The 13,578-nt window shown below is 42.8% G+C and overlaps 1 pseudogene; it reads left to right on the top strand.

The window, feature by feature from the left end:
* The first annotated feature begins 214 nt into the window (after positions 1-214).
* On the top strand, positions 215-10,258 carry LOC106583257 (aminopeptidase B-like; annotated as a pseudogene).
* Positions 10,259-13,578: the final 3,320 nt, after the last annotated feature.

Here is a 13,578-nt window from a genome sequence, read left to right as displayed (position 1 = left end):
CATTTAGGGGTTCCCGAGTTGTGCAGCGGCTTTTAAGAATTTGTTATTAAAACTGACTTTTAGGGGCGCTTTTGAGCAGTAAATCCATACTAAATCCAAATCCAAAACAAGCGTTTTTACAGCTGCAAGTTTTTTTTCTTCACTACATCGGAAGTTACAGACGCGGCGACAGCTAATAGTTTGAGGAAGAATCACATTTACCCATTCATTCAATATGGAAAAATCTCTCAAGCTGCACTCCGATCTAGCAGAGGACGTGACCACGTCTTCGAGCTTTCGTCAATTCAAGATAAATCACTTCCACTTGGATCTAACCGAGAACTTTGAGAGGAACTGAAACGCTAAAGCTGAAATGCATCCAAAATTCTCAAAGCGAGCTATTGTTGGACATTCACCCCTCTTTCAATGCAAGAGGTGTTCTACAGCCGAAGCGAAGATGATTTGGTTAAAGTATAATTTCTACCGCGCAACTTCATCACTTTTGGCGCCACCCTCGTTGTAAAATTCCCATCACCATGTAAAATTCAGGAGGAGTTTCGATTAGTGGTCAAGTATGTTGCATTCGATGGACCAGGGGTAGGATAATGTCATTCACCCGTCCTAATTCGAACCAATCTACCTATCAACCACGGCAGTAGACCTGTTATTAGAGATGATTGGTTCCTCAGAAATGATTTCTATAGAGTCCCACAATGGAGGTGTCATAATACCCATAAAACCTAGCGATCAAACAGGGAAAAGGTTCCAATCGTTTTTCCACCTTTCATTGTTCACAGGGAATTTTCTAAAGACTTAAAATAAGGGCTGTGTTTTATGTTGGTTTACCCTGGCGTGATGTTTTGATAACCATGTAAATCTCTCTCGGACAAGGGGGGGGTAAATACAGGTAAATATATTGATAAATATAGAGAGATTTACACGGTTATCAAAACATCATGCCATGGTAAGCCTACACGAAACACAGCCCAGTGTTTCTGAATTCCCTATGGGAAAAATTAATGGTGGAAAAACGATTGGAATCATTTCCTTGTTTGACCGCTAGGTTTTATGGGTATTGTGATTCATACTGTGGAACTCTATTAGAACCTTCTTATAGCTCAGTGATTAGAACCTACAATCCCTGGCATTCAGCTAGGGGTACGCGGCCCTGCGGTACTGCAGGGGGTCCGCAATTATACTTATTGTTACCCCAAAAAAAAAAAATTATATACACTGCCTTCGGAAAGTATTCAGACCCCTTGACTTTTTCCAAATGTTGGTACTTTACAGCCTTATTCTACAATTGATTTAAAAAAATAATAATAATCCTCAGCAATCTACACACAATACCCCATAATGACAAAGCAAAAACAGATCTCAATTGTATTTGCAAATCTATTAAAAAATAAAAACAGATACCTTATATACATACAAATTCAGACCTTTTGCTATGAAACTCGAAATTAAGCTCAGGTGCATCCTGTTTCCATTGATCATCCTTGAGATGTTTCTACAACTTGATAGGAGTCCACTTGTGGTAAATTCAGTTGATTGGACATGATTTGGAAAGGCACACACCTGTCTATATAAGGTCCCACAGTTGACAGTGCATGTCAGAGCAAAAACCAAGCCATGAGGTTGAAGGAATTGTCCGTAGAGCTCAGAGAAAGGATTGTGTCGAGGCATAGATCTGGGGAAGGGTAGGTAAACATTTCTGCAGCATTGAAGGTCCCCAAAAACACAGTGGCCTCCATCAAGACTCTTCCTAGAGTTTGGAACCACCAAGGCTCTTCCTAGAGCTGGCCGCACGGCCAAACTGAGCAATCGGGGGAGAAGGGTCTTGGTCAGGGGTGACCAAGATACCCATGTTCACTCTGACAGAGCTCTAGAGTTCCTCTGTGGAGATGGGAGAAACTTCCAGAAGAACAATCATCTCTGCTGCACTCCACTAATCAGGCCACTCCTCAGTAAAAGGCACATGACAGCCCGCTTGGAGTTTACCAAAAGGCACCTAAAGTATGATTATTTTCAATGTTATGAATATCACTAGCAACAACAGAATAACTAAATGTTTAATTACATACATGCAATAGAAAAGAGGAGAATATATTATTTCAACTTTATTTCTCAAGTCCTAATATTGATCAAATTATACTGAGTGGAATATCTGACATTGGCTTTGAAAAATACCCACAAAAGGCTACCAGTCCATCAAGTGCCGCTGGCTGCTTTAAGCGTTCTTGACTTGGACATTCATTTTTGCCAACACATAGCTAACCTTGGTTTAAACAGCTGCCCTTAGTGAAAATGTTTTTGGAGATACCTTTGGAAGCTAATAAGTTGTGTTAGTTTACACTTCCTCTTCCAATTATAATGTGGGAAAGTTTTCATTATTTTGACCATCTCCAAATGTATTCATTGGGATGTTGATTGCTTCTCCTTGCCATTATCATTCAGCTGATAAGATGTGAATATTTTTTTTAAAATGGTAACGTTTGATTGGGGTCCCTGGGCCGCCGGTTTGCCTAGCAGGGGGTCCCTGGGCTACCAGTTTGCCTAGCAGGGGGTCCCTGGGCCGCCGGTTTGCCTAGCAGGGGGTCCCTGGGGAAGAAAATGTTGAACACCCCTGCTATAACCCGTACATTAAAAATGATTGAAAACCTTTTTCCTTTCAAATTAGATCAACTATGTTGTCTATCCATTATATTTATAGCCAGCAGCATTACATAATTTTAGTTTCACTTCATATCTTGCAAGTATTTTTTACATCTGTGCAACACATTAGAGCCTATTCATGAATAAACAGTGGTTCTCCCTAAACCACTGCACCACCCTTATTAAACCCAGCGTACATCTGTAGATGTCATGGCTGGAGCCTGCTCAGACTGGCGAGTAGAAAGAGCTCTTGACTGAGCGCCCCTACTTGGCTGCTGTGAAGATAACGTGAGCCCCTACCATCCAACTCAAGCCCTAGTCTCTCTGCTCCCCCTGACCCACTAGGTGTGCTGGCTAGAACCAGAGCAGACTGCTGAGAAAGCCAAGCCCTACATCTTCTCCCAGGGCCAGGCCGTGCTCAATCGCTCCTTCTTCCCCTGCTTCGACACGCTGGCCGTCAAGAGCACCTACTCAGCCTCCGTGAAGGTGAGCCCTTGGACTGGACTCTGACTGAGCCAAATGTCCAGGGGAAGATGACCACAGAAAAACATTGTGTGCTGCTGTATGTAAATCTTATTTTTCTTTTTGCAGAGTAAACAAGCTTTTTTCATTTTCTGTCTATCATCCTGTTGACTCAATTTTGTGGTGTTATTAAACCTCATACTCTGCATGATGTGTTGTGGTCCAAGAGTACAGTACTCTGAATAATAGGTCTAGTCCACCACTACTACTACTCCATGTCTGTATTAGTAATGGATTATACCATCATCAGTCATGTTGTTTCTACATCTGCATTGCTTACTCATTGGGGTTTTAGGCTGTGTTTCTGTATAAGCACTTTGTGACATCTGCGGATGTAAAAAGGGCTTTATAAATACATTTGATTGATGATTAATTGATCTTGGCACAAGACTGCCCTGTCTGCCTCTCACAGGTTCCTGATGACTTCACGGCAGTTATGAGTGCCAGTAAGGGAGAACACGCCGTCGTTCCCCCTCGGGAGCATGGAGAACCCCTGCCTCACCTTCGTCACAACCTGCATCCTGGCCTGAGACTGCTCGCTTGCTGATGTCATTGTGCGCGAGATGGACAACACCGGAGAGGACCACCCACTCAACAAACTGCGTGTGAAGATCAAACCAGGTCAGACTTGGCTTACATTTACCCTTTACTGCTAAGGCCAAGTCCAATTTAATTAGTAGTTCAACTGACTGAGATTTTGCCTTAAGCTGCAGACCCAATAGAACTGATACACTCGATCATGACTGCTTAAGTTAAAGCAACAAATGTCATCTGTATTTTCTCCCCTCCCTCAGGTGTTGACCCTGATGACACCTACAATGACCAGCCCTATGAGAAGTGCTTCTGTTTCGTCTCCTACCTGGCCCACCTGGTTGGAGACCAGTGTTGTTTCGATGCCTTCCTCAAGGTTGCTGTTACTTCTCATTTTGTATATATTACTGTGCTACTCATCAGTAAATACACGGAGTGTCTGCTTGATAATTTTTTTTAAAAGGTTAATACATAAGCACCATCCCTCTCTCGACTGTCCGACTTGACAGAAATGAAGGCTTCTTGCATGTAGTAGGCTATTTTGCAGAGAGGGTATGAGGGTAGCAGCCTGACATGTTGGTGTTTTTTCTCACAGGCCTACATTGACAAGTTCAAGTTCTGCAGTGTTATGGCAGAAGATGCCCTGGAGTATTTCCCTGAACTGAAGAAGAAAGGAGTGCACAAGATTGAGGTAAAGGGCAGTGTAGTTGACTTTAGACTCCTGTTACAAGCTCACTCTCATGCATGCTTAAAGACACAATCTGACCTCTCACTCTCCCAGTGGTTCCTTTGCTAGGTCTGGAGTTTGATAGCTGTCTCAATGTGCCTGGTTGGCCTCTCTATCTCCCTGACTTGTCGGCTGGCCAGAGCCTGATGAAGCCTGCCGAGCAGCTGTCAGAGCTGTGGGCTGTCGAGGGCTTGGATATGGCCAGCATCATGAAGACCAACATCCAGGCTTGGAAGACTTACCAGGCCATCTACTTCCTGGAGAAGATCATAGAGAAGTCCCCACTTCCTAGAGGTAAGACACGATGGTAATAACACTTCTGCGCTGATACCCCTAGCACTATCATTGTACTGGATATACAGTACCAGTCAAAAGTTTGGACAAACCTACTCATTCAAGGGTTTTTCTTTATTTTTGCTATTTTCTACATTGTAAAATAATAGTGAAGACATCAAAACTATGAAATAACACATATGGAATAAGGTAGTAACCAAAAAATAGTTAAACAAATCAAAATATATTTTCTATTTTAGATTCTTCAAAATAGCTACCCTTTGCCTTGATTACAGCTTTGCACACTCTTGGCATTCTCTCAACCAGCTTCATGAGCAATGCTTTTCCATCAGTCTTGAAGGAGTTCCCACATATACTGAGCACTTGTTGCCTGCTTTTCCTTCACTCTGCGGTCCAACTCATCCCAAAACATCTCAATTGGGTTGAGGTTGGGTGATTGTGGACGCCAGGTCATCTGATGCAGCACTCCATCCCTCTCTTTCTTGGTCAAATAGGCCTTACAAAATCAATTAAAATTGTATTTGTCACATGCGCCGAATACAACAGGTGTAGACCTTACAGTGAAATTCTTACTTACAAGCCCTTAAACAACAAAGCTTTAAGAAGTTAAGAAGAAAAACGTTGTCGGTAATATGTACATGAACGTAGAGTTAAAGTGACCATGCATAGATAATAAACGGAGAGTAGCAGCAGCGTAAAAGAGGGGTCTGGGTAGCCCTTTGATTAGCTGTTCAGGAGTCTTATGGCTTTGGGGGACTTGGCGCTCTGGTACCGCTTGCCGTGTGGTAGCAAAGAGAATAGTCTATGACTAGGGTGGCTGGGGTCTTAGACAATTTTTGGGGCCTTCCTCTGACACCGCCTGGTATAGAGGTCCTGGATGGCGGGAAGCTTGGCCCCAGTGATGTACTGGGCCGTATGCACTACCCTCTGTAGTGCCTTGCGGTTGGAGGCCGAGCAGTTGCCATCCTAGGCAGTGATGCAACCAGTCAGGATGCTCTCGATGGTGCAACTGTAGAACTTTTTGAGGATCTGAGGACCCATGCCAAGTCTTTTCAGCCTCCTGAGGGGGAATAGGCTTTGTCATGCCCTCTTCACAACTGTTTCGGTGTGTTTGGACCATGATAGTTTGTTGGTGATGTGGACATCAAGGAACTTGAAGCTCTCACCCTGCTCCACTACAGCCCCGTCGATGAGAATGGGGGCATGCTCGGTCCTCCTTTTCCTGTAGTCCACAATCATCTCCTTTGTCTTGATCATGTTGAGGGAGAGGTTGTTGTCCTGGCACCACACGGCCAGGTCTCTGACCTCCTCCCTATAGGCTGTCTCCTCGTTGTCGGTGATCAGGTGTACTACTGTTGTGTCATCGGCAAACTTGATGATGGTGTTGGAGTCGTGCCTGGCCATGCAGTCATGAGTGAACAGGGAGTACAGGAGGTGACTGAACACGCACCCCGTGTTGAGGATCAGCTTGGCGGATGTGTTGTTACCTACCCTTACCACCTGGGGGTGGCCTGTCAGGAAGCCTTGTGAATGTTGACCTGTTTAAAAGGTCTTACTCACATCGGCTATGGAGAGCGTGATCCCACAGTTATCCGGAATAGCTGTTGCAGAGGGAGGTGTTTAGTCCCAGGGTCCTTCGCTTAGGGATGACCTTTGAGGGCACTATGGTGTTGAACACTGAGATGTAGTTAATGAATAGCATTCTCACATAGGTGTTCCTTTTGTCCAGATGGGAAAGGGCAGTGTTGAGTGCAATAGAGATTGCGTCATCTGTGGATCTGTTAGGGCGGTATGCAAATTGTAGTGGGTCTAGGGTTTTCTGGGATAATGGTGTTGATGTGAGCCACGACCAGCCTTTCAAAGCACTTCATTGCTACAGATGTGAGTGCTACGGGTCGGATGTCATTTAGGCAGGTTACCTTAGTGTTCATGGGCACAGGGACTATGGTGGTCTGCTTGAAACATGTTGGTATTACAGACTCAGTCAGGGACAGGTTGAAAATGCCAGTTGGTCAGTGTATGCTCGGAGTACACGTCCTGGTAATCCGTCTGGCCCTTCAGCCTTGTGAATGTTGACCTGTTTTAAAAGGTCTTACTCACATCGGCTATGGAGAGCGTAATCCCACAGTTATCCGGAATAGCTGATGCTCTAATGCATGCTTCAGTGTTACTTGCCTCGACGCGAGCATAGAAGTAATTCAGCTCATCTGGTAAGCTTGTGTCACTGGACAGCTCGCGGGTAAAACGGATTTGATGAGGTAAAACGGATTTGAGTTTCCCTGCATTAAGTCGCTGGCCACTAGGAGCGCCGCCTCTGGATGAGCATTTTCCTGTTTGCTTATGGCCGTATAAAGCTCATTGAGTGTGGTCTTAGTGCCAGCATCGGTTTGTGGCGGTATGTAGACAGCTACGAAAAATACAGATTAAAACTCTCTTGGCAAATAGTGTGGTCCACAGCTTATCATGCGATACTCTACGTCAGGTGAGCAATACCTTGAGACTTCCTTAGATTTCATGCACCAGCTGTTGTTTACAAATATACATAGACTGCCACCCCTTGTCTTACCAGAGGCCAGTTTTCAAAAAAAAAAAATGCTTGAAAAAGCTTAAAACCCGCTAGCTATATGTTATGTTGTCGTTCAGCCAGGACTCGGGGAAACATAAGATATTACAGTTTTTAATGTCCTGTTGGTAAGATATATACGTGATCGTATTTTGTCTATTTTATTATTGATTGATTGTATGTTGGCTAATAGGACCGATGGTAAAGGTAGATTACACTCTCGGCGACGGATCCTAACAAGGCACCCGGATCTTCATCCACAATACCTCCGTCTCGTTCTCCGGCAAATGATGGGGATGAGGGCCTTCTCTGGCGTCTGAAGTAAATCCTTCCTGTCTGACTTGTTGATGGAAAAAGTATTCCTCCAGTATGGGGTAAGTAATCGCCGTCCTGATATCTAGAAGCTCTTTTCGGTCATAAGACACGGTGACAGAAACATTATGTACAACATAACTTACAAATAACGCGAAAAAACATGCACAATTGGTTATAGGATCGTAAAACGGCTGCCATCTCCTTCGGCGCCATTCTTAAAACAGCCTGGATGTGTGTTGGGTCATTGTCCTGTTGGAAAAACAAATAATAGTCTCACTAAGCGCAAACCAGATGGGACGGCTTATCGCTGCAGAATGCTGTGGTAGCCATGCTGGGTAAGTGTGACTTGAATTCTAAATAAAGCACCATCACACCTCCTCCATGCTTCATGGTGGGAACCACACATGCAGAGATCATCCATTCACCTACTCTGCATCTCACAAAGACACGGCGGTTGGAACCAAAAATCTCAAATTTGGACTCATCAGACCAAAGGACAGATTTCCACTGGTCTAATGTCCATTGATTGTATTTTTTAGCCCAAGCAAGTCTCTTCTTCTTATTGGTGTCCTTTAGTAGTGGTTTCTTTGCAGCAATTCGACCATGAAGGCCTGATTTACGCAGTCTCCTCTGAACAGTTGATGTTGAGATGTATCTGTTACTTGAACACTGAAGCATTTGTTTGGGCTGCAATTTCTGAGGCTGGTAAACGCTAATGAACTTATCCTCTGCAGCAGAGGTAACTCTGGGTCTTCCTTTCCTGTGGCTGTCCTCATGAGAGCCAGTTTATCATAGCGCTTGATGGTTTTTGCGACTGCACTTAAAGAACGTTCAAAGTTCTTGACATTTTCCGCATTGACTGACCTTCATGTCTTAAAGTAATGATGGACTGTCATTTCTCTTTGCTTATTTGAGCTGTTATTTCCATAATATGGACTTGGTCTTTTACCAAATAGGGCTATCTTCTGTATACCGCCCCTACCTTGTCACAACATAACTGATTGGCTCAAACACATTAAGAAGGAAATAAATTCCACAAATGGACCTTTAACAAGGCACACCTGTTAATTGAAATGCATTCCAGGTGACTACCTCATGAAGCTGGCTGAGAGAATGCCAAGGTGTGCAAAGCTGTCAAGGCAAAGGGTGGCTACTTTGAAGAATCTCAAATATATTTTGATTAGTTGAACACTTTTTTATTTATTTTTTTGGTTACAACATGATGCCATATGTTATTTCATAGTTTTGATGTCTTCACTATTATTATACAATGTAGAAAATAGTTAAAATAAAGAAAAACCCTTGAATGAGTTGGTGTGTCCAAACTTTTGACTGGTACTGTACATGTGATTTACCAGTATGTGATTCACCCCAATTCATCAGTGTGAGGATATCTATCTATTCTTTATTTCATTACTTTACGTTTTGTACCTTGCACCTGTAAGTCTGGATGTGCTTAAAGTACTTTTGAAATTAGTCACTCCAATCATGTACCTTCACTTTGATAAGGTAATATAGAGAAACAGGAGGAGCAGTACCCTCACATCGTGAAGTCAAACAACGCTGAGCTACCACTGCGCTGGGCCCAGATCATTGCCAAGAATCAGCACCAGCCAGGATATCAACATGTGCGCAGCTTCCTCAGCTGCCAGGTTCGAAAAACAAATGCATTTGGTCTTCAACCATCAATTACAGTATTTGTCAAGCAAGTGCTGTAGGCCAGTTGAATGTCTTATTAGGGTAAATATAATGTATATATTTATGATATAAGATGTGTTTTTATAGTGTCAGTTTAAAGTTAGATTAGTGTCTTTACACACCATGTAAATAGTACTATCTTAGCAATAATATATGAATAAATAGATTGTTTCATTGTATCTTGCTCCCAGGGGAAACAGATGTACACTCTGCCTGTGTACCGTGCACTGTGGAATGGATCGGAGGAGACCAGGTCTCTGGCCACAGATCTTCAGTGCCACCTCACATCAGCTCCATGTCAATGTCCGCAACTACGTCAAGAAGATCATCGCCTGAGTGCCGTCATAGGAGCTGAACATGAGATCCAGAGTGTAGTCTAGCTGACCCTGGCCTTGAGATATTATAGAGAAGGAGTAGCAGTAGTGGTCTGCCCCAGTACTTTTAGATGGCCTCTGTTCCTTAAATGTACTGTACCAGGTCAGGTTGAGATGCCAACATTATCTTGTTTTTTTTTACTGTACACCAGCTTCAAAGACCTAAAACAAGGAAGTCGTATTGAGACTTAACTCTCTTTTACAAATGAGCCCTGCACGATACAAAAACAAGCACATACAACAGGCAAGTATCGAAAAAAACAAATATAGACAATGTTAAGATACAAAACACAGTCAATTAAAACCAAGACATTCTTCATTTAAAAAATCCTCTGTCAGCTGTCTGAATTGACCTAGGGCCTTCAAAGCATCCAATCCAAATGTCTTTTGGCGATTATTCCAAACAGGGTGCAAGGCAATTAGGGTGCAAGGCAATTAGAGGCAGATTTACCTAACTCTGTAGACACCAAAGGACTATCCAAACTTAACCAACTCTGTGAACAAGTCACTTGTGGACTCTACTAATGAGTTAAGTGAACGCATCAACTGTAATCAGGCTAGTTGTTGTACCTCAGCTATGTGAAAATACACTGTATTCATTCTAATTTACACTTAACACTCCTCCCCTTTTGTTGTTCTATTTTTCAGCTCTGGTGTTTTAGAAGACTGATATCTTCTTCTTAATCTTCATCGTATTCTTTATCTTTTGCTATTCAGTACTATCAGCATTATTAATGACAAATAAATTGCAATATTGACACTTTGGCTTTGTTGCATATTCTGTTAGACAGGATGGATGGTTCACTTAATGACATGCCAAATATTGCAACTGAATACCTCCATACCTCATACATCTCGTTCCAGGTAGGGTTGAGGTTCTCCTTGATCACATGACTCTTAAACTTGACCCCTCCGATGTTGATCTTGACGTACGGGTCACTCTTGCCCTTCTTCAGGCCCCCTATCAGGTAGTCCTTGGCGATTTAGATTCTGGGCCTCCAGTAGGTGGATTCTCAGTACCCCCTAAAAACAAACACTAGTAACAAGACTGTACAAAACACAGCGGTGTAGCATGAAATACCTGATTCACACAGTACTGTACATAGTATTAAATATCTTATTCACACAGTAAATGGTACTGCTCGGCTATGAAAAGCAAACTGACATTTACATTTTACTCATTTAGCAGATGCTCTTATCCAGAGCGACTTACAGTTGTGAATGCATACATTTCTTTTTTTACGTACTGGTCCCCCGTGGGAATCAAACCCACAACCCTGGCGTTGCAAACACCATGCTCTACCAACTGAGCCACACGGGACATTTACTCCTGAGGTACTGACCTGTACCACCCTCTACAACCACTGTGATTATTATTTGAACCTGCTGGTCATCTATGAACATCTTGAAAACAATCTGGCCTTGACAGCCATGTAATCTTAAAGTATCCACCCGGCACAGCCAGAAAAGGACTGGCCAACCCTCAGAGGCTGGTTCCTTGGCTCCTGCCTCACATTAAGCATCTCCAATCCAAAATAAAATCTAGATTCGGCTTCCTATTCCGCAACAAAGCATCCTTCACTCATGCTGCCAAACATACTATCCTACTGATCCTTGACTTCAGCGATGTCATTTACAAAATGGCCTCCAACACTCTACTCAGCAAATTGGATAGCGTCTATGAAAGTGCCATCCATTTTGTCACCAAAGCCTCATATACTACCCACCACTGCGACCTGTATGCTCTCGTTGGCTGGCCCTCGCTTCATATTCGTCGCCAAACCCACTGGCTCCAGGTCATCTATAAGTCTTTGCTAGGTAAAGCCCCGCCTTATCTCAGCTCACTGGTCACCATAGCAGCACCCACCCGTAGCACGCTCTCCAGCAAGTATATTTCACTGGTCACCCCCAAAGCCAACTCCTCCTTTGGCCGCCTTTCCTTCCAGTTCTCTACTGCCAATGACTGGAAAGAATTGCAAAAATCACTGAAGCTGGAGACTCATATCTCCCTCACTAACTTTAAGCATCAGCTGGCAGAGCAGCTTACAGATCATTGCACCTGTACATAGCCCATCTGTAAATAGCCCACCCAACTACCCCATCCCCATATTTTTTTATTTTTTTTTTGCTCCTTTGCACCCCAGTATCTCTACTTGCACATTCATCTTCTGCACATCTATCACTCCAGTGTTTAATTGCTAAATTGTAATTATTTCGCCACTATGGCCTATTTATTTCCTTACCTCCCTAATCTTACTTCATTTGCACACACTGTATATAGACTTTTCTATTGTTATTGACTGTACGTTTGTTTATTCCATGTGTAACTCTGTGTTGTTTTTTTACTGTAGCCTGGTCAGCCTGGTCAGTGGTCACAGGAAAAGAGGCAATTTTACATATTTCACATGCAGCTTGAAAGGTAAATTCTTTGCATTTACACAGCCCAGCATGAAAGGCTCTGCTCTGGGCATATCTTAGGTGTGGCTCAGTTGGTAGAGCATGGTGTTTGCAACGCCAGGGTTGTGGGTTTGATTCCCACGGGGGACCAGTACGGGGGAAAAAAATGTATGAAATGTATGCATTCACTACTGTAAGTCACCTCTGGATAAGAGCATCTGCTAAATGACTAAAATGTAAAATCTTGCCTAGAGCATAGATATGCCCATGCTAATTAAGCAGTATGTGACAAAAAAAAATCACAAGTGGATTAAGGAAAAATAAAATTACTACTTTAGATGTAATGAGTATGTATAAAAACATTTTGATAGTTTTTTTCATCCAAACTAAGCTGTATTTTAAAAACTGTTCCAAACAATAAAAATACAATATTTTCAAGTAAATCTGTAGTGGTTGGTGTTTTTCCTCCTGAAAGATTCAATGTATCTTATTGCTTTTATTCGCTGTTCACTGTATACTTTATTTTATTACACTGAACAAAAATATAAACGCAACATGTAAAGTGTTGGTTTTATGAGCTGAAATAAAATATCCCAGAAATGTTTCATATGCACAAAAGGTTATTTCTCTCAAATGTTGCGCATAAATTTGTTTACATCCCTGTTAGTGAGCATTTCTCCTTTGCCAAGATAATCCATCAACCTGACAGATGGGGCATATCAAGAAGCTGATGAAACAGCATGATCATTACAGAGGTGCACCTTGTGCTGGGGACAATAAAAGGCCACTCTAAAATTGTTGTTTTGTTAAAACACAATGCCACAGATATCTCAAGTTTTGAGGGAGCGTGCAATTGACATGCTGACTGCAGGAATGTCCATCAGAGCTGTTGCCACATAATTTAATGTTCATTTATCTACCATAAACTGCCTCCAACTTCGTTTTAGAGTTTGGCAGTATGTCCATCTGGCCTCCCAAACGCAGACCACGTGTTTGGTGTCGTGTGGGCAAGCGGTTTGCTGATGTCAACGTTGTGAACAGAGTGCCCTGCCCCATGGTGGCGGTGGTGTTATTGTATGGGCAGGCATAAACTACGGACAACGAACAAAATTGAACTTTATCCGTCGCAATTTGAATGCGCAGAAATACGGTGACGCGGTCCTGAGTCTCTTAGTAGGGCCCATTTAAAAAAAAAACGTTTTCTGTATTCCCAGTCATATCCAGGGCGGCGCACCATTGGCCCAGCGTCGTCCGGGTTTGGCCAGGGTAGGCCGTCATTGTTCTTAACTGACTTGCCATGAATGTATTTCAATTGACTGATTTCGTCATATGAACTGTAACTCGGTAAAGTCTCTGAATGTGTTCCATATTGCGTTTATTTTTGTTCAGTATACTTTCATGGTAGAATATATAATATGACTTGAGAAGAGAACAAATCTGGTATACTCCCTATTGTTGTATCATAATCGTGCTACTGTATAAATTGGTGGCATTTCCGCTTATCTCCAACGGATGTTGTACAA

Source organism: Salmo salar, chromosome 22 (assembly GCF_965601325.2).
Source record: "Salmo salar chromosome 22, fSalSal1, whole genome shotgun sequence".
Taxonomy (NCBI): domain Eukaryota; kingdom Metazoa; phylum Chordata; class Actinopteri; order Salmoniformes; family Salmonidae; genus Salmo; species Salmo salar.
This window is presented reverse-complemented; position numbering and strand designations above follow the sequence as displayed.